This window comes from Lissotriton vulgaris, chromosome 1_2 (genome assembly GCF_964263255.1).
Source record: "Lissotriton vulgaris chromosome 1_2, aLisVul1.2, whole genome shotgun sequence".
NCBI classification, from domain to species: Eukaryota; Metazoa; Chordata; class Amphibia; order Caudata; family Salamandridae; genus Lissotriton; species Lissotriton vulgaris.
Genome location: NC_141686.1, coordinates 144,720,451 through 144,747,213, shown reverse-complemented (window position 1 = coordinate 144,747,213; position 26,763 = coordinate 144,720,451). Strand labels below are relative to the sequence as shown.

The following is a 26,763-nucleotide window of genomic DNA, read 5'->3' as shown; positions in this document are numbered from 1 at the left end:
GGGAGCCCCTGGTTAGGCCATCCTTGCCATTCTTCCCCCTCCTCTGGTTGTTCGCCATCGCAAGGTCGATCGTGAGCGTCTCCCCAAGCTGACCACAATCCACCGTTGATCACAACCCACTGCGCCAGTCGCCGTTTGCGAGGCGAAGCGATCGAGATGGGCTCCTCTCCCCCGCTCCACACCGCGGGCCTCCCCGTGCCCTTCCTCGAGGCGCTAGAGCCGCTGTAGCAGGTCCGCTCCACTTCACGGCCAGCCCTTCTGATCCAGCGATAGCCCCCACTAGGTCACAGTTCGGCGGGGCGGGTGCTCCCAGAGACCAGAGGGCGCCTCACGCGTCCGGGCCACTGCCCCCCGATATTATGGCGCTAAGGTCGCAGTTCGGCGCAGGTCCTCCGAGCAGGACCTCACTCAGGACGTAGGCCGCAGCTGCGACTCCAGATGCCTCGCTTCTCCCACTACAACAGGCCGCCGCCGTTCGAGGTGTACTGCATGCGTAGGCTACGTGTGGCCGCAAACCTCCATTGGCCCATTCAGAGGGGGGGTGCTCAACCTGCACCAGGCCGTCCTCGCCACTCGGCCAGAGCGCAATGCCACCCCCTCGCAGTTCCTGCCTAGCTGCCCAGCTTCGGGGGCGCCCTCCGCGCTCCAGATCGTGATCCTGAGCCCTCTCCGGCTGCCTCCAGGCGCTCACCTTCTTCCGCTCGGCGGGCCCACTGCTCCTCCGGGTCGCGCACCCTGTGGCCGATCCGCGCTCAGCCCCCGGCTCCTCCCTCGCCGCTCCTCACAGCGCAACACACGAGAGGGGGGCAGCGGGGAAAATGCTGACCACCGGCAATCCCGCCGGCTACTGAGGTCCCGCTCCAGGCTTCGGGCCGACCTCCATCCCCTTGCGGCGTCCGCCCTGCCTGCACTTCCGGTCGGCGGTCACTTCTACGCCAGTCCGGCGTCGGCCAGGCCTTCCACCACCTCTGCTCCAAGAGCGCGCCTCTCCGCACGGGACGCTCCGAGGGTCGAGCGCCGCCACCAGAATGCAGCCACTAGGCTCCGGTGCCCCCCAGCATCAGAACCACCGGTCAAAGCACGGCTCCGGGGGTGCTATTCGGTGCTTTGTCGAAGTCGGCGCCGGAGGGAACGCAAAGAGCGCCTCACTCCGTCGCCATCTTGGCCACGCCGTGCTTGTACTTTTGTACGCTGATGACGCAGTGATTTGACCACATATTGCAAATGGGTTGCAACTTTTATTGAACTCTTTTAATAATTTTATGAATAACTTGTTATTGAAGGTGGGGCGAGGCTAAGATGGCGACCACAGTGGCACGCAGCCTAGTGAGCTCCATCACCATTCCATGCTAAATCCTTTATTTATCCTCCCCATCTAGTCTAGATCCACTCGCAAATGATGTCCGGGCTACTGCACCGCTTGGAAGATGCTACATGTCTCGAGATTCAGGGGGAATAAATGAGCCGCCATATCCCTGAAACAGTGATAAGGCGATCGGCTGGTAAGGCCTCTACTGGAGTGGGAGCGGGCCCGAGCTGGTGCTAGAACCCAGTTGCGCTGAGATGGTTCCTGGAGTGGGTGATCACCGCTGTGGTTGGTGCAACTGTTCCTAGTTGCTTCGATCCCTGTACGGGCAGGCCCTTGGATCTGCCAGGCTCCATGGGCAGTGCCACGAGGCAGGAGCCAACTACCCTGCTCGGCCATCCCCTGATTACTGGCCTGGCACTGAGAAGATTTCTGTGCTGGAGGGTAAGGACCGCCTCTGGGGGATTAAGGATTCTCGTGCAAACTGATGCCTGCCCTCCCCACCGGGAGGACTGAGGTGAGCGCCACGCTGTGTGAGGAAAATGGGACTGTGCATGAATCCACGGCAACGCCTTTGAGGGTGCCTGCAACTGCTGCCTTGGGAGAACCTCTCCCAAGACTACGCAACACTTTGGAGGGCTCTGCAGGGGCTTGCGGTGCTGCCAGCACACCCCAGTCATTCCTGCAAGTTTGAGACAGCGTGTCCTCCATTTCTGTGTGACTGTGCTCCACTGCTGGGACTGAGAGAGACCAATAGAGTGGAGGAGCGATCAATCAGCTACTCTCTTTGCCACAATTGGAGAGCATGTAACTACTTCTCTCTCCTTGGTCCCACTTGACTTGATACCTTCTGCACTGCACTCCTTGCTGCAGTGGAAGTCCTTGATGAGGCTGAGCAAATGACTGCTGCAGCAGAGGTCGGACTTATCAACTCATGAACTTGTTACTAACTATACCGGTTGCTTCAACCTGGGGGTGTTCCCTTCCTGCTGCACCCCTTGGGACTCTTCTGGCTCTACCGGTGTCCCAGCCTCTCATATCCCTGTCTCGGCATGAAAGGTCCTGCACAGCTTACTTTGAGCCTGTCCTTATAATACAGCACTTTTTTGGGAAGCAATTGAGGTTTTAAAGACTGTCTATCCTCCACCTCTTGTGCTACAGGAGAGCACTAGAGGCAACAACGGAGACTCCTGTTGGCTCCTCTGTGCCCTGGGTTAAGACTTTTTGTGGCCAACTGCCTGCCTCGAGGCCCTGGGTATACTGTACTCATGGGGAAACCAAGGACAAAAGCTGCCGGTGCACAATTGGGCACTGGAGGGCTCTCTTAATCCCTGGCTGTAGAGATCGAGGAGACAGACGAGGAGTTGATTTCGATTCACCTTCACCTGGATAAAATACTGGCTGTCATAGCCGACACTAAAAATTGTCTGACAAAGTGCGCATCTTGAAACACCGCCTTGCAGATGTGGAAGAGCGCAATTGATGCAACAACATTCGGGTGGTTGAGCTTCCTGTAGGTAAAGAAGGGGACAATATGGTGGCTTACCTCGAACAAAGGCTCCAGACGGAGGTCGTCCCCAACCATCTCTCTTCCTTTTCCACTCTAAAACCTGCCCACATGGTCCTGGCTTCCCCCCCTGCACCTGGCCACCTGCTGTTACATTTTAAGGACATGTACACTATACTGCACAAGGCGCAGACAGCGGAACCATTTACCGTGGTAAAGTATTGGTGTTTCCTGACTTCACAGCGGCTGTGCAAACCAAACGGGCCTCCTGCCGGGAGGTTAAAAAGGCTCTCAGGATGGAAGGCTTGCAATACTCTCTGATGTTTCCCTCCAAGCTGAGGATTGTGCTGGACAGATGTACACACTTTTGTGAAGACCCCAATACGGCCTGGGACTGGTTGGAGGCCTATAGAGCAGGGACCTCTTTGCCGGCGCCCCGACTCAAGCCAGATGCATCTGAACATAGACCCTGGAGGCGCACGTGAAAGGCTCCGATTGGCCAACTGTGGAAGAAATCATCCCCCTCACAGACTGACTCGAAGTGAGGTGTGGCACTCTAGGCTGGGGTAGATAGGAGATCAGAGGTCTTTGAATCTGGGACTTCGGTCATGGATAGTACTGTCTTACCGGTGGTGACTCGCGAGTAGTTGATTATCTAATCTGAAATGTTGGATTGCTGCCTGGAGGAGTGGGGGGGGGGTGCTACATGGCACTGGTGGGCCATAATGTCCTTTCTCTACTGTATTAGTCAGGTGCGTGTGGAGGACTTAATAATAGGATGGTAACCACTGAGTAGTTCTTGTTGCTTCTTTGTGAGTTCTGACGATTCTACCTGGTTGAGGAACTCAGCTGATGAGAGGCTTGAGTAAAGGGCTGACTCGGAGCAGGCTCCTACTTTCCAGTTTGGCCTACCCCTCTAGGATTGGAGCCTACCAGGGGACTGGAGGTTACTTTCTACTAACACTGTTTTTCTTTACCACGTTTTGAGTGGCCGGCCAGCCATTGCTGGGCTGCTCCTGGGTTGGGAAGTTGATGTTGGGGTTGTTATGGTTTATCTCAGGACCTACATTGCCTATTGATGATGCGGGAGGCGGGCCTGCTGGGAGATACCGTTGAGACTGGCGGAGCCCTTACAAGTTACTCACTTCGATGCCTTGCAATCACCATACACTAACCTTCCTGACCTGTAATATCCAAAGACTGGGCTCTGCCTCCGTGCGCCATACTATTCATAGGTATTTGAGATGGCGAGTAGTGCAAGTGGCCATGCTGCAGGAAACTCACCTTGTTGGGAAGGAGGTGGAATGCTTAGGGCGTAAATGACATGGCCAGTTGTATGCTTCCTCCTACTATGCCTGCACGTGAGGGGCCTTGATCTGGATAAGGACAGGGGCTCCTTTTGAACTCACACAGTCTTTCATTGACGGAGAGGGCCACTATGTTCTACTGTTTGTGGGGCAGGGAAATCACCTTGGGGAGTATTTATTCCCTGAATCGAGAACCAGGTGGACTTCCTTCACTCACCCTCCACCCCCTTGGTGTCCCTGGTGACGGATGACCTCTTGCTTGGCCGGGATTTTAACTGTCTCCCGGATATTCACATGGACCGATCGACCCCACTGTTGCCCGAGGCATTGGCACACAGGATAGCTGAGGCCTTAAGTGACGGGCTGGATCGGTGGGACCGTTTGGTTCCCTGAAGACCCATTATGGTCAGACACAAGACTGCTCCTTCTATTCCCATGTTTATCAACTCCGCACTTGCCTAGAAAAATTTGTCTGCTCCGACAGGCTTACCCAATATGTAACGAGTAGAAAATACTTAGGTCGCACCCTCACAAATCATTGTACCTTGTTGTTGTGCTTTTGGCTGGTGGAGGAACGCCCAGATGTCCCCATGTGGTGAGTAAGCACTCTCTCCTTGGACTCACTGGGACTCCCTGGGAGAAATGTTTGCCCACTACTTCGAACTCAATGAGGGTTCTGCTTCCACCAACCTAGTCGAATGGGAAGCCTTTAAGGTTGTGCTTCTGGGCCACTGTTTGGGTCACTCGATTGAGGTCAGGAAATAACTAGATCAGGAATTGTGGATGCTAGATGGCAAGTTAAATGATCTAGCTAACACTCTGGGTACTGATAGTGATGTGGCAATTTGCCTTCTGGAGGCTCGAGAGCAATATACTGCCTCAACTGTCATGACTATAGGAGCTACATTGCCAAAGCACATGATGAGGAGGGATGACCGGGGAGGCTACTGGCCTGGTAATTTCACCCGGAGTCCCGTGGAGCTCCTATTATTCAAATCCTACTGGTGAGAGGAGTGCCACTGTACTCTCCCTGGGCCATTAACACCTTTTTTTTTAGAATACCATGAAAGGTTATATCAGCGTGAAGAGATTCATCTATTGGACACAAAGGCTGCCTTTCTTAGACAATTGCAATTAAAGGAGGCAACTTATGAGGTACGAGAAGCCCTGTGAGGCCCAGTGATGGTGCAGAAAATGAGACGATGGGTATAGGCAAGACCCTGGGCCTGATGGTCTACCTGCTGAGTTCAATTCCCCTTTTGAGCGTACACTGGGCCCGAAATTGCAATTGCTCTATGCAGACTCATTGAAGAATGGAACACTGCCTGAATCCACTCGAAATGCGGTGGTGATTCCACTCCCCAAGTCTAAGATCCATGGTCTCTGTACCTCAGCGTTCCGCCCTCTGTCCAAGTTAACATGGACTTTAAAACTCTTAGCAAAGTTCTGCCCTCCAATTGCTCCCTTCCATAATTGCGCAGATCCATGAAGATCAAAGTGGCTTAATTCCCTCTCTAAGCATGTCACTCAACCTTAGGAGACTATACCATGTCCTTCATTACCTGGAGAAACGGTCCAGTTTAGTAGAACTCGAGGAGGCCTTTGACTCTGTGAGATAGGATTTCCTGTTTTAGGCTATGTGGTGGATGGGTCTGGGAGATCACTGGTTCAGCTGGCTGAAACTGCTTTACTCTGCCCAGACTGAGTGTGTCAGGACGGGCACAACTATATACTCACAGTACAACGTCCTTAGAGCTACTAGATAAGGGTGACACTGTCCCCCCTCCTATTTGATTTGCCCATTGAGCCGCTGACTGAGCTATTTTACCAAGAGGGAGTGGGCACTGGGGTGGTAGTGGAGGGTAGGGAATACAGTATTTTCTTTTATGTAGATAACCTTCTGCTTTACTTGGCAGATGGCTCTACAGAGGCTGCCACTGCTTTGCGGCACCTGGGTGTGTTTGCGATCCTTTCTTGACTTCGGTTCAACAGAGCCAAGACTTGCCTGTTCTCCATGTCGCTGGGAGCCCAACGACCACTGGACATTCCGCTAGAGGTGGGCTGGTCCCCCACAACTTCTAAGTATTTAGGAGTTCAATTATTCGACTCGCTAGAGGACCTTCTGAAGGGCAATCTCGGAAAAGCCATTAGATCACTTAAAACCTGTGTACCCTTCTGGAGATCTTTTAAACTACCCATCATGGCAAGGATCTCAGTGTCTAAAATGGCTATGCTCCTGAGACTACGCACTTTTTTGTTAATCTCCCATTTGGAGTGCCTTCTCCATGGTTCCGACAGTTAGACTCGCTGCTACAGGAACTGATCAGGGTAGGAGGTCACCATAGGGTCTCCCCAGAGGTCCTTCGGCGCCCCACTTTGAGATATGTTTCCTGGCAGTACAACTCCAATGGGTCACTCAGTGGCTTGACTTGAAGATTAGGGTTCAGAGGGACTTGCCCACAGTCCGAGTATGCTCTTGCAAAGTTGCTTTGCCCAGTTACAGTCCTTTTTCGACCTGGAGTGCCTTTGGCAACAGCCCTATAGTGTTGGAGGTGTTGCATGCAGTGGACGGTGGGGACCCCCCTTTGTGTGCCTCCTCTGCCGTTGGTTGATCTCCCTCATGGTGACTCCCTCTCTTTTTTCACAGCCGGACAAATGTCGACGTAGACAGATGCTGGCTTGATAACAGTAGGATACTGCTTTCGATTAGGGGTACTATTCCAGACAGAAGGCATAAGGACCCAAAATGAGCTTTCCCGGGCCAATTACTCACTTACGAGGCACAGACGCTGTCTTTTTGGGAATTGTGGGCCAATGGACAGGAACCAGTGCAACACGAAGTACTACAACTATTGGTGTCTATGGGCACGGCGCGCCACTTGGTCTTTGATCAATATGGTGCGAAGGCCTCTGCTGGTGGCAAGGCTCAGATGGGGAGAGATATTGGGTCACGCCCTTACTGACTCAGAATAGAATACATTTCTGGCGCATCCTAAGAAAGTCTTGAGGAACATGAGACTGAAATATACTCAATTTAATTATATCCAGATGACCTACCTGACACCTCACAGACTGCAGGTCATTTATGGAGGGGAACCACGCAGCTGCCCCAGATGTACACTCTTGGATGCAAATTTTTATCATATGACCTAGAGCTGCCCCTGATTGCAACCCTTCTGCATGGCAGAGATTAATGCCTTAAATACCACCCTGAACTGAGCACTCAATTGCAGTCTGGAGTTTTGCCTGCTAGGACTGTTTCTTAGACCCCAAAAGCGTAAGGTGGTTCTCAATTCCTTGATTTTTTATACTCACTAGGAGGCGAATTACGATGGCTTGGAAATCAGCAGTAGGGCCAGCTGTGGGTACCTGGACAAACAATGTCACTGTATGGACTAGGGCAGAGGAGAGGGCCCTGCTTTGTGAAGAAGCCAGGGAAGTGCAGCAGCGTCCAATAGTGGGTTGTATTCCGATGTTTTAGAGGCCAGAGGATACTGCAGCAGCGTGTCCCGACGGGACACCCAGGACAGCTGAGAGAGATGGAGGAGACTCCTCTGGAGACTCGGAAGTTGAGGAGAATCGTTCCTTGAGATGACAGCTAGGTGTGCCTTTGGACTGCTCTTCCCTCTCCCCCATAGGACTTCTTGGCACCCGCCCTGGCATACTGGGATCTCCTTTTAGGTCTTTTGTGGTGTTATCCTTCCTCTTCCATACTGCTCTGTTGTCCTCCTCAATTTGCATATGCGACCCCTGAGATTGTTTTCTTTGTTTGTTACTCGTTTTACATGCAAGCGCATTGATACTGCCCCTTTTCTATTCTCCAGAGACTGAGGGGCCCATGTCCGCCCGCCACCATAACGGTAAATGGGACCGAACCGCCAGAGGTGCGGCGCTCCCGCTGTGCCCATTAGGATGCGACCACCACCCTGGCAGTCGCATCCCGCATATTCAACATTGTGGTGGGCGGTGCTGTAAGCAGCACCCGCCGCAATGTTGAAAATGCATGTTGTGCATTGACATACACAACGTGCCAGGCACCACGCGGTGCCTGCCACTTTGTGAATGCCCATGTAGGGGGTACCGTGGTTACCCCCCCAAATGCAGCCACCCACCCCGTGGGGGCCCACAATAGGCCCCCAAAGTAAACTCTGTGGAGAAGTGTGGCTCACTGGTTAGAGAAGGCAGACCCTGAAGCAGAGGTCAGACCCGGGACCAGGGTTCAATTCCCGACGCGGCAGGGTCTTGAGCTCAAATGTCCACGGACTCCATAATTCTCGCTTCGGTGCCTGACCTAATCATGGGTTCACACTCTGCAACTCTGGGCATTAAGCTTGCTTAATCTCCACAACGGCCCCCCGTGGCGGGATGCCTGGCTTTCACCTTGGGGATGCCCTGTAGGGGCTATCTCACAGGAAAAGCCAGGACGGGTTCCCAAGGCAAGCGCTTAGAGACCCCTGGGTGATAAGCGCTATATAAATCCAACATACATACATACATACTCTGCATGCCTATCCATGGCAGAGTCTCCGCCATGGAAAGGCGTTCCACCGCACACATCATAATATGGAGGCGGTGCTTGCAAGGCACCGCCACCATATTATGGGCCTTTTCCGCGCGGCAGGCAATCATGATGATTGCCTGCCGGTGAAAAAGAGGCGGAAGGTCTTTCGGTCGGCCGCGGTACCCCCTTCCATGCTGGGGTTACCGCAGGGTGTTTTGGTGGGCGGATCAAGACTGCCAGTAGGGCGGTGGCGATCTGCCTGCCATGATAATAGCCCCTTACTTTGTAAGGGGATGAGGACTAGACAACTTGGTGAATTTTCTCTATTTTTCTTCTACTCTTTGGGGCTTTTCATGCGGTAGATACTGGGTTAAAGCCTGCAATGGGACAGAACAAAATGAAAATGGGCTCAAATTGTATGCTCCTCCTGTTCCCAATTAAACCTCCATTATGTACATCACGACCATCACATAGGCACATCAGATGCATGTGTGTCTTGGTGATCTGATTGTATGCCTGATGAACCGCTTGGTTAATATGTATTGTTTGAAATGTTACATTGTGGATCAAAATGTCAATTCGTGAATGTACTCACTGTTCTAAATGCCAATAAACATATGTTTAACAAAAAATTTGAGACTGATCTTTTATTATGATATGTAGCCCAAGGAATGCCCGCTCACGCAGATTTACCATTGAGGAGACTCCCATTATGAAAGGCCTACATTTGAATTATTTAGGGATCATGATGGATGCTAATTTTGACTGGGACAAGCTATTGACTCAGCATGGGCTTAAAATGGAAAACACGCCTGATGCAATATTTCTGTTTGCTAGAAAACTTAAACAAAAACCTATAAGGGATTTAATTGCCCTACATAAAGCAAACTGCTTTTCCTTGGGCACTTATGGGGCGGGAGTCTGGGGTTATGCAAATTCCAACTATTTATAAACCATTGAAAATAAATCTCTCACTAGACTACTGGCAGTCCTAAAGAGTACTTCCACATGTTTTACCCATATAGAGGTCAATTTGTCTTATATTGAGGATGCAAATAAAATGGCTCCTCTTTTACTCTGGGTAATAGTCTGGAGTTCTCCATTTACTCATTTTTCCCACCTTTTTCTTGCATTGCTGTAGATCTCACCAATTACTTTGCATGATTGGCATATATTAGAAAATCCTTTTTAGACCCTGGTGGGCCACTGTTTTTTTATACTCCTACTCTAATTGACAGTAATAAAAATGCTCTGATTCATTCTCTTTTTTTAAGCAGTAGTACTTTGAGCTAGTCTATTAAATCCTTAGAGATGGACTCGGTGAGCTATTTCATGGAGATTGTTACTCCGGATCGATCCAAATCTTATTTTTTAACTGGATCTCTAATCCAGACCATCGATTTTATTTAACTCAATTTAGGCAGAATATTGGCCATTTCCTGGTTGTTTAACCACAACAGGGCAACTGGTTTTAAACCCTACCCTTTTGCTTTTGTAATGGCACTAGCCACCAAGCTCCCTGCATTTTATGTTTCTGTGTAGATTTTATTCCACTCATAGAACTACATTTTTACATTCTATGCTACATTCATATGACTGTAGATCTGCCAGAGTCTTACATGTTTCCAGTGTTTGCCATCTAAATTTGTTTGTCATTCTGTTAATATTTTTATTTGCACTGCTATTAGGATTAAACATGCCATACGACAGGGACAAGTCCTTGTTTTGATTTTGCCTGAATGTATTTTATCATAACTTCTGTATGGCATAAAAGTTCTGTATACATTTGTACTGTGTTTCTTTAATGGCCCTATGGCCGAACTAAGTTTATTTGACTTAAAGTGTTAGAAGTCTCCTGCAAATTAAACATGATAACGTTTGATTTTTCTCCTGGGCAAAGTTTACTAAAGTACCATTGACGAAACAGAGTCCAGGAAATAACTACAGTCAGATAAACAAAGGCAACTGATAAAGGAATTTATAACAGCATTGGCAAGAGGAAGGATCTGATAAAGCTGGAATGGGATCTTTGCTCACTTCAAAGGCATCCTGCTGTCACATCAGGCAACACTCAAGTAATGAGAATGTAAAAACAAAAATATTGCCACTTAAGAGAAACCACTACCTTGTGTGCAGATATGCTTGTATAGAAAGAGCAAAATGCAGTTTCTCAGGTTAAGTTATCTAGTGGCTTAAGTGGACTGACCCCCTGCCCCATGATATATGCTGTACTGGGTTGAAGCAAAATGTGAAGGACAAAATACCTGACCAATGGATGAAGAGAGTTGACGGAGAGCCCATTTAAGTAAGTTTATTATACATTATTTTAGTAAAATCAAACAGTCTTTGCTAATGCCAGGGCTATAAGTAGGGCAACAATAAAGCGTGTTGGGGAAAAGCATTGAGTTGCTAATAATGTTGGTACAGTTTCACAGATTTGAATGACACTTGGCAGGCTCTTAGCATGTTTAGTTGGCATGCAAATCCATTAGGTACGGGCATAGTTGATGGAGGTTGCAGGGGTCAAACTATTTTCATCTGTTAGCTCAGCACTGTGATGTCCGATTTCAATGGGATCTGATAAGAACAAATATAAAGGGGTCATAAACTTTTTTTAAGTTCAAGAAAAATAATTTATTGAGTAATATAAAGGTGTCAATAAGAAGTACAACTTAAAATCCTCATATTCAAATATCTATCATAAGCAAATTTAGGAACATACAAATCAGACTCACAAATGACAATAAAGAAGATGCAAATAACATTTCAAATCTGAATACTAATGAAACATAAAAGAAAATAGGAACAGTTGGGGGATCAGGGAGGTTTAGGAACTTTTTGCTGTTATGGATGTGGTTGAGAAAAACGTTGAGCACTTACATCGAGGAATATTGTAATAGGTGACCATAAATCCAAATGTTTTGTTGCTAGTTTTAAAGGGTAAACAAAAGCTGTATCTAGTCTGTGGTAATACTGTACCACCAGGCTCTATAAGAAAATGTTTTAAAGTCTTTCCAGTTAATGGTGATTTGCTGGAAAGCTACAGCTAGTAATAAATCCATCATTTTAATGTTAAGCGTCATATTTTCCCATAAAGGTGAAAGGCTTCGCAAGAAAGCATTGGTGAAGGAAAAAGGAAACTTACTACCAAAAATTAAGTTGATTTGAGTCCATACTCGTTTCCAAAAATTACAGACAGAATTACAAGACAACAACATGTGAAATAAATCGGCTTTTGGAGAGGAACATGTCCAGCATACATCTAAAACAGTTGAAAAACTTTTTCTTAAAACATATGGTGATAATAAAAGTCTATTAGAAACACAAAAATTGTGTTTGCGTTATATTTGCTGCCCTAGAAGATTTGCGTAATTTGATCCATAAATTCCTCCATAAAGGAATTGACCAAGAGTTCTGAAAGTCATGTTCCCACGCTACCTCAATTGTGGATTTTTGTCTGGTGATGTCTGTGCCTTGTAAAAAATTATAAATAGTAGAAGCTCTATGCAAATTTTTGAGTATGGTATGTAACTGCGAGAGGGAGTTAGAGTCACTCGATATAACAAGTGTAGTTGATAGTTGAGCGTAAGTATTCATCACAGCATCCTTTAAAAGAATATATTTGGTGTTAAATTAAGGAGGTAAATCAAACATTTGGCTAAGTGAATAGAAAGATAAAAAGGACCATTGAGAGAGTAGCTGATGAACCCATATTAGTCCTCTCTGTTTTCAAGTCTTCGAATAAAAAGGTTTATTACGAATCAGAAGACTTTTTTTATGCCAAATTTGGGAAAAAAGAAAGGAATCTATGGTGTGGTTTGAGGAGGAGGTGATATCTGGAGAAGGTTAGAAGTGAATTTAAGTATGGGGGTGGAAAGAATCTGCTGTTTATGTGTAAAGGAGAGATACTCTTGGAATGAGAAGGGAGATAAGAAGAGATTTTCAACTGAAGCCCACAAAGGTCGATCAACCGTGGGTTCAAGTAACCAAAAGGATGCTTGACGTAAAAGAAATGCTTTCTGATACATTCAAAAATCTGGAAAGTTGACTCCACCTTTTTCCTTAGAATGTATTAGTCTTTTCAGAAACATTCTGGGCTTTTTGTTATTCCATAAGAAGGAAGAGAGAATTGAATTAATTTTATTAAAGAATTTAACAGGAATTGAAAGTGTTAGATATAGTATATAAGATTATGGGCGTCAGCATAATTTTAATTGTATCTAAGCGTCCCCACCAGGATAAATAAAGAGGGTGCCATTTAGTGGTTAGGTCCACCAAATTTTGAATACATTTATTCATGCAGAGTGCTACAGTATCAGATATGTTAGAAGTAATATGAAGTCCTAGGTATTTAATATGATTTGAACTCCATGTAAAATGAAAGGCCTGGAAATCTAATTTAAAAGTGTATTTAGTTAAAGGTAGGATTTCGCATTTATCATTATTTAACTTATAACCAGAAATAAGAGAGTATGCTTGAACTTCAGCTAAAAAGGCAGGAATTGATTCATTTGGGTCAGAGATGAAAAGTAAAATATCATCAGCATAAGCTGCTAGTTTAATATGTGAGTTAGCCATCCTGAAGCCATGTATGTGTGGGTTCTGACGGAGTTTGGAAAGGAAGGTTTCTAAAGCCAAATTAAACAGAAAGGGGGATAAGGGGCAACCTTGACGGACCCCTCTACCTAAATCAAAAAAAGAGGAAATCAGACCATTTGCGCAAACTGCAGCCCGGGGATTGGAGTAAAGGAGAGAAATCAAAGAAATAAATTTAGGGCCGAAACCAAACGACTTAAGAGTATGAAACAGACAAACCCACTCAACTCTATCAAACGCTTTTTCTGCATCTAACGCAATGGCGGCCAGAGAGTGTTTCAGTCGGGAAGACTTGGCCAATATATTGAAACTGAGTCGGGTATTATCAGTGATAAAACAGCCCTTAACGAAGCTGGACTGTTCCTTTCCAATAAAAGTGGCAAGGAAGAGTCCAATCTGATAGCTAATGCTTTTGAAAAAATGTTGTAATCGATGTTAACTAGTGAAATGGGTCTATGATTTTTACAAAACTTAGAATATTTACCATCCTTAGGAATAAGGCAAATGTGTACATCTGAGAAAGATCCAGAAGATTTGTTTAAAGAGGTGAAAAAGGTTGTTAAAAAGTGCAATTTAGGTAAAAGGAATTTGGAAAAATATGAATAAAATTCAACTGTGAATTCATCTTGACCTGGTGCCTTATCTTTTTTCAAAAGATGCAATGCAGACAATAATTCCTGTTGTGTAATATCTGATTCCAAAGAAGACAAGTCCGGGGAGGAAAGATGGGGTTTTGGTATATTAGAGAAAAAATGTAATAGGGAGCTGCGTTTCGGAGGAATAAAGAGACTTATAGAAAAGGGAGAATTCATTTAGAATGTCAGCGTCTTTAAATTTTAAGTTCAAATTGTCATCATATATGGATTCTATGTTTAGTTTGTTCTGTCTGACCTTTAAGTAATTAGCCAATATCTTGCCGGCTTTATTTTTTCCTCCGTAGAACTTAGCAGTAGATTTTAACAAATACAGTGAGGCGTCATCAGTCGACTTCCTATTGAATTGCATCTTAGCGTTTATAAGAGCTGTTGGGCATTCTTGTGAGTGTGAGGTATAATGGGAGTGCTCTAACTTCTTGATATCTTGAAGAAGATTCTTCATGTGTAAACGGGCAGATCTACGTTGCTTAGCAACAAAACTGATGATGAAGTCTCTAGCTGAGGCTTTGTAGGCATCCCATATGGTTGAAAATGGGATATGATCAGTTTGATTTAATTCAAAATATTTATTGGAAACATTAGTAAAAGAAGTATTAAATTCTGGATTTAAAAGAAGAGAGTTATTAAAACGCCATCTCTTAGGGATTGAGGATCTAGGTAAAATATCAATGCCAACTAAGGCAGGAGCATGGTCTGAGATTAGAATGGGGCCTCGAAATTAGATTAGAGAGTGACTCGAGATTATCTACTGGCCCCCCCTTGCCGTTGGTCTGGTCAGACCATCTTGCAGTGCCACTAGAACTTGCTCTCCCTGCCTCTGCATCGGATAACCAGGTTGCCACCATATATGCTCTCAGGAGAAATTATAAAAACATTACCGACGAAGCTCTTGCACCTTACGTTTGGGCCACAGAGCTCCTCTCCTCAAGGGAGGCCGGTGAGGCAGCTCAAGAACTTGCTGACTCCATCGCTACTGCAGTTGAAAAGCTTGCCCCCGCCTCTCTCCGCTATGTGGCGCGGCAGAGGCCCACAGCTCCCTGGTTCTCTGAACATCTTAGACTCTTGAGGCAGAGCTGTAGGAGTAAAGAGAGAAGTTGGCGGAAATCTTGGGATCTTAAGGACCGGGAGGAACACAAGTCCGCTTTGCGGGAATATAAACAGAGAGTGATCATGGAAAAGCAGGAGTACTTCTCCAATCTTACAAGTTCTCTAACTTCATCTAGTGAACTTTTCAATATCGCTAACTCCCTTTACTCTCTCCAACTTCCAGATCCAGTGGTGAGATCACAAGATCTCTGCAACAACATCTCAGATTTCTTTTATAGTAAAATTGCGGATATCTACATCTCCTTAAAAGCTCAACGTAATTCCTTGGATGATGATGTTCCTCTCACCATTTCCAATCTTGAAACTGTGGTTGGAGGCCCTCCCAAATCCTTTACCCATTTTCCAGCACTCACACTGGAAGGTCTTAATCTCCTGCTAGAAAGGACCAAATCCTCCTCCCCATTGGATCCTATACCGCTGAAAAAGCTAAAGGAATGTAGAATTAGCATTCTTCCGCCTCTGCTTGAAATTATGAACGGGGCTATTGATCAGGGTTCCTTTCCGCCGGTCTGGAAGAAGGCTATAGTGAAATCTCTCCTCAAAAAACCGTCTCTGGACCCGGGCCTTCTGAAGAATTTCAGACCGATTTCTCTACTTCCAGCTCCGGCAAAGATGTTAGAAGCGCACCTGAATACACATCTCTCCACCTTTTTGGATTCTAGTGAGTATCTTGATAGCTCGCAGCACGGATTCAGAAAACACCACATGTCAGATCTCATAGCGGAGGTTAGGCGCGAACCCTGCCTTGAGACGCGATCTAACACCTATAAACTACATTTCCCATGATTCCAGGTCCTACGCGCGCGACGCCAGTGTTATGACGTCACACGCGCAGAGAACATTACCGGAGAAGAAACCGAAGACGCCGCCGTTGATTCTGGTTCCGATCCTGATCTGGGTGAGATCGTGAGTTTCCAGCGTATCCTTTACGAGTGTACTCTACCGGCTGGTGAGTACAATAGAAGCCTTCCGCTTCTGTCTAGGGGTGGCGTCGGCTGGCGCTTCCCTTTTCCGTGGAGTTCCTGCGTATCCTTTGCGAGCGTACTTTACCGGCTGGTGAGTACAATAGATGCCTTCCGCTTCTGTCTAGGGGTGGCGTCGGCTGGCGCTTCCCTGTTCAGTGGAGTTCTCGGCTGAGGCTCTAGCGTCTCACTTGCTAGTGAGATGCCGGTATCCAGGCAGTGTTTACAGTGTGAGAAGGTCCAAGGATATTATTGGGAACACTGTTTTCTGTGAACTGCCATTCCGTGTTCTGGGTTCAATCTGAATTCAGATTTCCAGGGCTATTGATCTTTCTTACGTCCTCTGCATTCGCCTTGTGCTTGAGGGGTACAAACGAACTTACCTGCATTGAGACATTGTATTCCAAAGGTGCATATTCTGTGGTTCACCAGCCAAACGGATGACATTGTTGGTTTAGCTTCATTGGTGTACCTTTATTACTTCAGGAATCAGGACTTTGGTATTACTTCTTGTGTTCAGCAGAGTGTGTTGTCAGGTGATTTAACCGGGCAATCACATTAGGGAGTGAAGACAATAACTGTTGTTTCCGCTTTTCTCCTCTCTGACAACAGGGGCTTATGAGCTTCGCCTGGCAGGCTAACTTCCATACTGACCCCTGTTGAAGCCCCATTGTACATCTTTGTTGGTATGTAGTAATGTGCAATCTGTAATGTATTGTGGATCTTGCTGAGTTTAGATACTGACCATAGGTTCTTGTGTTCTAGGCATAACATCCTATTCAACCTTTTATGATTGCCAGGCAAAGCCAACCACTTATTCCTACCAGGTATAACTCAGTCAATTCACACAAAGGAGGGGCAACAAGTTGTTTGGCGCATTACATTGCATCTTTAGTCTGTGCTTGTCTCATGGTGCCTTGTTCTCGTTTCAGCTTCCCTTCCCCGCAGTTCCCACCCTTACCTTCCTGTTAATCCCTCGCTCGATCATTCCTGTGCGTCTGTTCCCATTCAGACCCAGGGGCTGTCGAGAGGTGGACCCAATAGAGCATTGTGAGATCCTGAGGACCGTTGGACCTGACAGAATCAACGGCCCAAGACATATTGTCCTCCCGATTTCACGATACCATGTCCACAAACGAGGATATTTTAGCAGCCCTAGCGCTGGTCCAAACAGAGTTGCAGGCATCAAGGGCTGAGACTGCTGCTTTGCAGGCTCAAGTGGATAGGTTGAGTCGTAACCCATTTAGTGCGGGTACTCAGCAGGCCTCCTCTGTAGTAGTGGAAGTTCCCACTCCGATCCCCCTAGCCCCTCCAGAACGTTTCCATGGGGACAGCAGCAAAGTGCAGGTGTTTCTTACACAGGTGTTATTGCACTTTTCCTGCAAACCCAAAGTATTCAACACCAATCACGCTAGAGTAGCTTATCTACTCTCATATTTAACAGGGGATGCTGCACAATGGGCTGTGCCACTGGTAAAAAAGGATGATCCTTTGTTAAGGGACTGGGAGGCTTTTAAGGCGGAGTTTGAAAAAACATTCAATCGCAGGTCAGCCACACTAACAGCAGATAGGGAGTTGTTAGGACTAAAACAAGGCACTAGAGACCTGATAACCTATCTCAACGATTTCCGAAGGCTTATCGCGGAAACGGATTGGCCCGAAGAAAAAAGACATGCAATATTTTATAATGGCCTCACTGACGAAATGAAGGATGTACTTGCCCAAATTGATCCTCAGCCTACCACATGTGAAGACATGATCAGCCTAGTCCTGAGATTAGATCATCGTCTGAGTGACCGTAAGGGTGACAATCGTAGAAAGGATCGGTTAACCCCAAGATATGAAAGTCCCAGGGGGTCAGAAGGGGCAAGCCAGTCTACACCTGAACCCATGGAAATAGGAGCAGTGAGGTCACCATTAACCACGGAAGAAAGAGAATACCGAAGAAAGAAAGGCTTATGCCTGTATTGCGGTAGAAAGGGACACTTCATTAGGGAATGCCCTAACAGAAACAAAACCAGAACCAATTACAAAAAGGTGTCGGTGGTGGCAGCTGAAAAGGAGTCGGGAAACGAGAATGCTTGAAGGTGGAGGAAGGGAGACCTTCAAGTACATTCATCATCCCTTCATTGGACGGAACGGAGAGACAGGACGGTATGCAATTTTTTGTGGATGTGAGGCTGGAAGTACAAAGGAAGACACTAAACATAAAGGCCATGTTGGATTCGGGAGCCACCGGGTGCTTCATGGATCATGCCAAGGCCATAGGGTTAGGCTTAGCTCTGGTAGATAAAGAGATACCTGAGGCAGTATATGCAGTGGATGGCAGAAAGTTGGATTCAGGTCCTATTCGACTGCAAACCCGAGAGCTTAGCATGACAATGGATGCTGAGCATCAGGAAGAAGTATGCTTTAACATCATTCATGCACCTCAGTATGGAATGATTCTGGGTCTTCCATGGTTGCGTAAACACAACCCCACCATAGATTGGGAAAACCAAACCATACATTTCGCATCAGAGTATTGTCATCAAAACTGTTTCTCTGTGAAATCAGGACCAGCTTATGGTTTAGCTGGAATACATCACATCGCCACCGCGGCGGAACAAAATGTAGAATTACCATTCGAGTATCGCGAATTGGCGGAGGTATTCAGCGAAAGGAAGGCGGAATCATTACCACCACATCGGTCGTATGACTGCCAAATAGAACTGATTCCAGGCGCGAAGATCCCAGCAGGGCGTGTGTATGCACTTACTGAGCCGGAAACCCTACATCTCCGTGAGTACTTAGACAAGCTCCTGAAGATCGGTTTTATTCGAGAATCTAAATCCCCAGCAGCCTCCCCGTTGTTTTTTATTCCGAAGGCTAATGGAGAACTTCGCGCTTGTGCGGACTATAGGGCTCTGAATGCCATTACAGTCAAAAATAAATATCCTTTGCCACTCATCAATGTACTATTAGAACAAGTTAAAAATGCAGTGATTTTCACGAGATTGGATCTCAAGGGGGCTTATCACCTGGTTCGGATGCGTTCAGGAGATGAGTGGAAGACGGCCATCAAGACCCGCTTTGGCCTTTACGAATATCTGGTGATGCCCTTCGGGCTCTGCAATGCGCCGGCCGCCTTCCAATTTTTCCTAGACGATGTACTCAAAAGATATTTAGACCATTTCGTTGTGGTTTACATAGACGACATCCTGATTTACTCCGACAACACCGAACAACATGTGGAACATGTAAAGACAGTATTGAAAACTCTATTGGAACACCAACTCTACTGCAAACTCAGCAAGTGCGAATTTCATTCTACGTCAGTGGAGTTTCTAGGGGTGGTGCTCACTCCACATGGGCAGGAAATGTCTGAAAGAAAGATCCTAGCGGTAAAGAACTGGCCCATACCCAAGTCCGTAAGGGACATTCAATGTTTTATCGGATTCGCGAATTTCTATCGCAGGTTCATTGAAAATTTCTCAGCACTGGCCTCCCCAATGACAAGGTTATTAAGAAAGAAGGTGCCATTCGAATGGACGGAGGAGGCCCAGAAAGGGTTCGATGACCTCAAGAAAGCTTTTGTTTCTGCCCCAGTGCTGGTGCACGCGGATCCTGGCAAACCTTTTATCGTTGAAGCAGATGCTTCTGACACGGCGGTAGGAGCAGTATTGTCCCAACGTCACTCTGAAACGGGCCAGTTACATCCTGTTGCTTACCTCTCTCGTACCCTAAATTCAGCGGAGCAGAATTATGTGATTGCTGAAAAGGAACTGTTGGCTATAAGAACTGCCTTCCTGGAATGGAGACATCATTTAATGGGAGCAAGACATGTAGTAACTGTGTTTACAGACCATCGTAACTTGCAATACATGACTGCTGCCCGTCATTTAACCCCAACACAGATGCGTTGGATGATGCATTTTGCAGACTTCGACTTCATCGTCACATTCCGACCAGGAAAGGATAACAGAAAGGCGGACGCTTTATCACGACAGTTCACCAAAACAGAGCAAAGCAACGCCAAGGAGGAGTCCATAATAGACCCAAAAAAGGTGATCGGAGTCACCTGTACCCAAATGTTCCTCAGAAGCGTAAACAGAAACATTCAGAATGAAGCATGGAAGAAATGGCTGAGTGAACACAACGAGTGGAAGATGGTTCAGGGTCTTCCAATGAGACAGAGACAGCTGCTGTTGCCCATCCAATCCTTAAGAAAACAGGTGTTCCAGTGGTGCCATAGTACGCCGTGCGCTGGCCATAATGGTTTCGGTAAAACCTTGGAGAGGATTTTAAGACAGTTTTGGTGGCCTAATATTCGGAAGGACGTGGCTGAGTGGGTGGCTGAATGTCCTATCTGCAGTCAAATGAAGGCGCAACACTCTAGACAGGCTGGTTTGCTACAACCCCTTCCCACTCCCGAGTTACCTTGGGAAAACATTTCCATGGATTTTGTAGTGGGCATGCCTAAAGATCAGGGGTGTACTGCAATTTTGGTGGTAGTTGACTATTTAACTAAGATGGCTCATTTCATCGCCTGTAAACAAGTTCCTTCAGCTAGTGGGTTAGCCAGACTTATTCTTATCAACATAGTACGGCTACATGGGTTGCCCCGAGTGATAATATCAGATAGAGGCAGCCAGTTCACAGCACGATTTTGGAAGACCTGGTGTACAGCCTTAGGAATTGCATCTAGTACCTCCACCAGTTTCCATCCCCAGACCGATGGGCAGACCGAAAGGGTTAATCAAACTCTGAAGCAGTATCTGAGATGCTATGTTGAGGTCACCAAGGAAGACTGGGTTGATAGATTATGGCTAGCTGAAATAGCGTATAACAGCGCGGTACATGGCTCCACCAAGACCGCGCCGTTTTACTGCAACTATGGTTTCCATCCTAATTTCTTGCCATTTCACCATCCTGCACCAAACACCCATGTCCCAGAGGTACAAGATAGGTTACAGAGCATTCATACGACATGGCAGCATGTCAAGAGCCAGTTAAGGCAGTCCAAAGCGAGGTACAAGGCCTATGAGGATAAGCACAGACGAGCGGGGCCCGTATACACAGTGGGTGATTACGTTTGGTTGTCCACCAAAAACATACGCTTTAAGCGTTATAGTGTGTTCAATCCCAAATATATAGGCCCGTACAAAATCATTAAGCTCATCAATCCTGTGGTGGTTAAACTGGCTCTGCCATCCTCCTTACGCATTCATCCTGCCTTTCATGTGTCTTTGGTGAAACCCGCGAGAATGCACAGAAAAATGGTGCAGGCTGAGATCGCTGTGGATAACGACGAAAACTATGAGGTGAGAGGTATCGTGGACTCTAAGATATACCGCACCAGATTGTGGTATCTAGTTGCATGGAAGGGTTATGGTAATGAAGAAAACTCCTGGGAGCCTGCCTCCAATGTCCATGCACCCAGATTTGTGAGGATGTTTCATCAACGCTTTCCAACCAAACCATGTCTCTGTCAGTGTTCTTCGGGAGAGGGATGTACTGTCAGATCTCATAGCGGAGGTTAGGCGCGAACCCTGCCTTGAGACGCGATCTAACACCTATAAACTACATTTCCCATGATTCCAGGTCCTACGCGCGCGACGCCAGTGTTATGACGTCACACGCGCAGAGAACATTACCGGAGAAGAAACCGAAGACGCCGCCGTTGATTCTGGTTCCGATCCTGATCTGGGTGAGATCGTGAGTTTCCAGCGTATCCTTTACGAGTGTACTCTACCGGCTGGTGAGTACAATAGAAGCCTTCCGCTTCTGTCTAGGGGTGGCGTCGGCTGGCGCTTCCCTTTTCCGTGGAGTTCCTGCGTATCCTTTGCGAGCGTACTTTACCGGCTGGTGAGTACAATAGAAGCCTTCCGCTTCTGTCTAGGGGTGGCGTCGGCTGGCGCTTCCCTGTTCAGTGGAGTTCTCGGCTGAGCCTCTAGCGTCTCACTGGCTAGTGAGATGCCGGTATCCAGGCAGTGTTTACAGTGTGAGAAGGTCCAAGGATATTATTGGGAACACTGTTTTCTGTGAACTGCCATTCCGTGTTCTGGGTTCAATCTGAATTCAGATTTCCAGGGCTATTGATCTTTCTTACGTCCTCTGCATTCGCCTTGTGCTTGAGGGGTACAAACGAACTTACCTGCATTGAGACATTGTATTCCAAAGGTGCATATTCTGTGGTTCACCAGCCAAACGGATGACATTGTTGGTTTAGCTTCATTGGTGTACCTTTATTACTTCAGGAATCAGGACTTTGGTATTACTTCTTGTGTTCAGCAGAGTGTGTTGTCAGGTGATTTAACCGGGCAATCACATTAGGGAGTGAAGACAATAACTGTTGTTTCCGCTTTTCTCCTCTCTGACAACAGGGGCTTATGAGCTTCGCCTGGCAGGCTAACTTCCATACTGACCCCTGTTGAAGCCCCATTGTACATCTTTGTTGGTATGTAGTAATGTGCAATCTGTAATGTATTGTGGATCTTGCTGAGTTTAGATACTGACCATAGGTTCTTGTGTTCTAGGCATAACATCCTATTCAACCTTTTATGATTGCCAGGCAAAGCCAACCACTTATTCCTACCAGGTATAACTCAGTCAATTCACACAAAGGAGGGGCAACAAGTTGTTTGGCGCATTACATTGCATCTTTAGTCTGTGCTTGTCTCATGGTGCCTTGTTCTCGTTTCAGCTTCCCTTCCCCGCAGTTCCCACCCTTACCTTCCTGTTAATCCCTCGCTCGATCATTCCTGTGCGTCTGTTCCCATTCAGACCCAGGGGCTGTCGAGAGGTGGACCCAATAGAGCATCGTGAGATCCTGAGGACCGTTGGACCTGACACCACAGCACTGAATCCGCACTCACTGTCGTGGTGGATAACATTCGCCGCAAGGTTGACCTCGGCCAAACTACAGTGCTGGTCCTATTAGACCTCACGGCTGCGTTCGATACTCTGTCTCCCGCCACTTTAACATCTCGGCTTAGGGAGGCAGGGGTTACTGGACCAGCCCTGAGCCTTCTCAACTCCTTTCTCCATGACAGAGAACAGAGAGTCATGCTCGGAGATTTCCTCTCCCCTGCCAAGTCATTGCAATGTGGGGTGCAACAGGGGTCGGCCCTTAGCCCGACCCTATTCAACATCTACGTGGCCCCCCTTGCTAGATTAGTAAGATCGCAGGGGGATGGAGGTGGTGTCTTACGCCGACGACACCCAGATCATGGTGTCGCTGGCCCACTCTGTCAATACATCCGCATTCAGCTTTAGGTCATGCATGCAACACATGGCAGAGTGGATGATCCTAAACTCCCTAAAGCTGAATGGCGACAAGACAGAGGTCTTGGTCTTCGGTAAAGACCAACACGCTTGGTCGAGTGATTGGTGGCCTTCATCTCTTGGCACCTGCCCCACTCCCTCCCAATCGGCCAGAAATCTCGGCGTCATCTTTGACACTTCACTCTCCATGACTCTCCAAGTGAATAGGACCGTGGCCACATGCTGGGGTGTTATCAAGATCTTAAAAATAATACTCCACTATCTCACCTTCCAGGCGCGCAAGCAGATTGCGATTGCTCTTGTTTGCTCCAGGCTTGATTATTGTAACTCTCTCTATGTGGAGTCCAACAAGGGACTCATTCATCGACTGCAGACAGTACAGAACGCCACAGCGCGCTTTGTTTTGGCCCCTCCCATAGCATCTTCTGCCACCACTGCTAGGAGAAATCTCCACTAGCTCCCCATTCAATTCAGAATCTCCTTTAAGCTCCAATGTCTTACATATAGAGCACTTGCGGCTGGTCCGGCGGATGCCATTGGTGCTCTGCTTACCCGCTATGCACCTACTAGATGCCTACGATCGGCCGGGCTACACCAATTGGTAGTGCCTCGTGCTAGGAGGTCCAGATGGGGAGCGAGAGCTTTTTCTGTTGCCGCCCCTCAGCTCTGGAATTCCCTCCCGGTGGAGATTAAAACTCTACCCTCCATCGATCTGTTTAAAAAGGCCCTCAAAACCTGGTGCTTCATCAGAGCTTATCAAAGAGATACTGTTGCATGACCTGGCTAGTGCCTTTTTGGTATAGGCGCCTTGACGCCCATTGGGCTAAGTTTGCGCGTTACAAGATCCAATTCATTCAATATCTGCATGTGTGAGCGGTTGCGTTACGGTGTGGAAACAAAGATGTAATCAATTCTGGACTGGGTATGATGGGTAGGAGAGTAAAAAGTATATTCCTTAGTAACTGGATTACAAAATCACCAAGCATCTAAACGTTTATGTTGACTTATAGCATGAACAAAGGATTTATGCGGTTTATTGGGAACACAGGGAAATCTAGAATTCCTATCTATGAATGGGTCAAAAACCTGGTTACAGTCACCCGCTAATATGAAGTTGTCTTCCATAGATTGTGCAATCTGCTTGGATAATGTGGACCATAAAGAGGGTTCACCACAAGAAGGGGCATATACAATAAGAAGAGAAACTGGGAAATTATTTAATAACAATTTGACATTAAGCCATCTACCATTACTGTCAGATTCTTGTGACAAGAGCGAAAGTGGAAGTGATTTACGACACAGTATAGTTACACCATTGTGTTTCCAGTCTCCTGGAGATGAGAAAACATTTCCTACCCACCCTTTTTTCAATTTCTGCAATTCCATATCTGTTAGGTGAGTTTCTTGCAGAAACACCAAGTCAGCATTTAGTTTGGCTAAATGAGTAAGAACCCTTTGTCTATTGATAGGTGAATTCAGACCCCTAACGTTCCATGAAATAAGTTTCAATGACATAGGCTATTAAAAGCAGAGGACAACATAATTATGAGGCAAAAGTCTAATTCGTTCTAACAACATTGTAGAAAATTAATTACGATTAAGCAGAAATGTAATGGAGGCATAGAGGTAAGTGTGAAAAAGAGACGAAGTATAGAAGGTGTGAACCATAAATGAAAGATAAAGTTGGTGGGAGAGCGAAGAAAATAAATAATGATAAAATGAAGACAGAATAGGAAAAATAAGATGTTGAATGAAAAAGTAAGAAATGGTAAAGTGGGAAGATAAGAAAAAAAAGAATAATGGATAAGATTATATAAGACACCAGAATTAAGAAAAGAGAACATATGCAAACAATACAAAAAAAAAAAGACAAAACGAAAGACGTACCTACAACGAAGGAAGGAAAGAGTGGGTAGAGGTGAGACCACATGGAGCGACGAAACATCCAAAGAGGATCGGACTGGCCTTGGAGGGAGCATGCCATAACGTAAATCTGGCTACATAAAACAAGAGGAAAAACAGAAAAGTTAATTAATAGGATTAGCTCCAGCATCCAAGTTTAGCATAAACAGAAACATATGAAACTACATGGCAGAGAACAAAGTAATGAACCAAATGTAAGAACATGTAGTGGTGAATACAACGTAATCAACATGAAAACGAACAGTCCAAGTAATAAGCTCAATAAATCAATTTCCATGTGAGGAGGATGGCCCTGAAGAGTCCATGGGATCCGTGCTACGCGCATTGATGAAACTTCGTAAACGTACTGGGTCATCATATGAGATAGTATTGTTGTTATAGGTAACTTTGAACAAACATGGATGAAAAAGTCCATATCTGGCGCCCATGGAGCGAAGAGTTGGTCTCATATCAAGAAAAGCTTTACGCCTTGACGCAGTAGCTCTAGAATAATAGTGTGCAAAGAATATTGTAGCGCCAGAACAGGTGACCTTTTGGCAAACCCTAACCGCAGACAGGACTTTTGACAAATCGGTACACTCCAAGAAATATAAGATGACACTTCTTGGTTTCTGTGTAGACGTTGTAGCTTTGGTAACACAGTCTAATCTATGAGCACGTTGAATGTCTAGTATCTTCTGGCATATGAAGAACCTTAGGAAGGAAGGATTGAAAGAAGGCAATAGGATCCGTCCGTTCGACCCCCTCTGCTAGGTTGTAGATGTGTAAATTATTTCTTCTGTTTCGGTTTTCAAGGACCTCAACCTATTTTTGAAGAATTGACACTTGAGACTTTAAGGAGGAAACAGAATTAGTGGTGTCCTGAAGAGAAGAAACACTCTGTTCCAGAGTTGAAACTCTAGCATTGAGTTGCGACCAGTTATCAGACAGAGATTGTAGTTTTGTGTTTGTTTCCTCAATAAAAGGTCTGAGAGCCCAGATTTCCTGTAATAAGAGATCCATAGATACTGGAGAAGGCGGTTTTCGTGGTGAAGGGGGTCTTTTTTTAGTCTTTTCATATTTGACTTGCCTGTAGATGCTTGCGTAGACTCCATATCAGTATCACATTGGTCTAACTCAAGGAAACCTAGACTGTCCAAGTTAGAAAGCTCTGAGAAGACCTTAGAATTTTTGATAAAGATATGTTTAGGTTTGGAAACAGCAGAGTTAATGCCTTTTGTTCTTCCCATGTGACATTAATGCAGGTCGTCTCCAGCCAGAATATACAGCCAAATAGCTGGAGTAGTTCGAGAAGGCTTTATGAGTATTTCAAAGCAAATGCAAGGAGTAGGTGAGCGCCTCACAGCAGGAAAAAGGGGTCATGCATCAACTTTCAAATTGCTACCTTTTTAACTTCGTAGAAAAATCGCCACAGAGACCAAATTGAAAAACTTGGATTGTTATGTCACCACAAAGCTCCAACACTGTGAAAAGTAACATGAGGTATAGCAGCGAAGAACAAACAAAAGTGCACAAGAATAGGCACTATCATGAGGACGAAAGGCAATAGCATTGCGCATTAAAACTAATGTGTGAGACAGTAAAACCACATTGTGTTGACTGACATGACAGTATTACACCAATGTGCTATCA

General features: G+C 46.3%; 1 protein-coding gene and 1 long non-coding RNA gene across 2 annotated transcripts in view; one reads left to right on the top strand and one right to left on the bottom strand.

The window, feature by feature from the left end:
* The window catches only part of LOC147734710 (solute carrier family 23 member 1-like), a 338,504-nt gene that overhangs the window by 82,997 nt on the left and 228,744 nt on the right, over nucleotides 1-26,763 (top strand). The gene's annotated exons all lie outside the window — the stretch shown is intronic.
* LOC147734711 (uncharacterized) overlaps nucleotides 11,072-26,763 on the bottom strand; it is an 80,535-nt gene continuing 64,843 nt past the window's right edge. Inside the window, exons 2-3 of the long non-coding RNA XR_015307535.1 lie at nucleotides 25,096-25,205; nucleotides 11,072-11,198 (exon numbers count right to left, since the gene is read on the bottom strand). This is a non-coding gene — a long non-coding RNA (uncharacterized LOC147734711). The remainder of the gene's footprint in view (nucleotides 11,199-25,095; nucleotides 25,206-26,763) is intronic.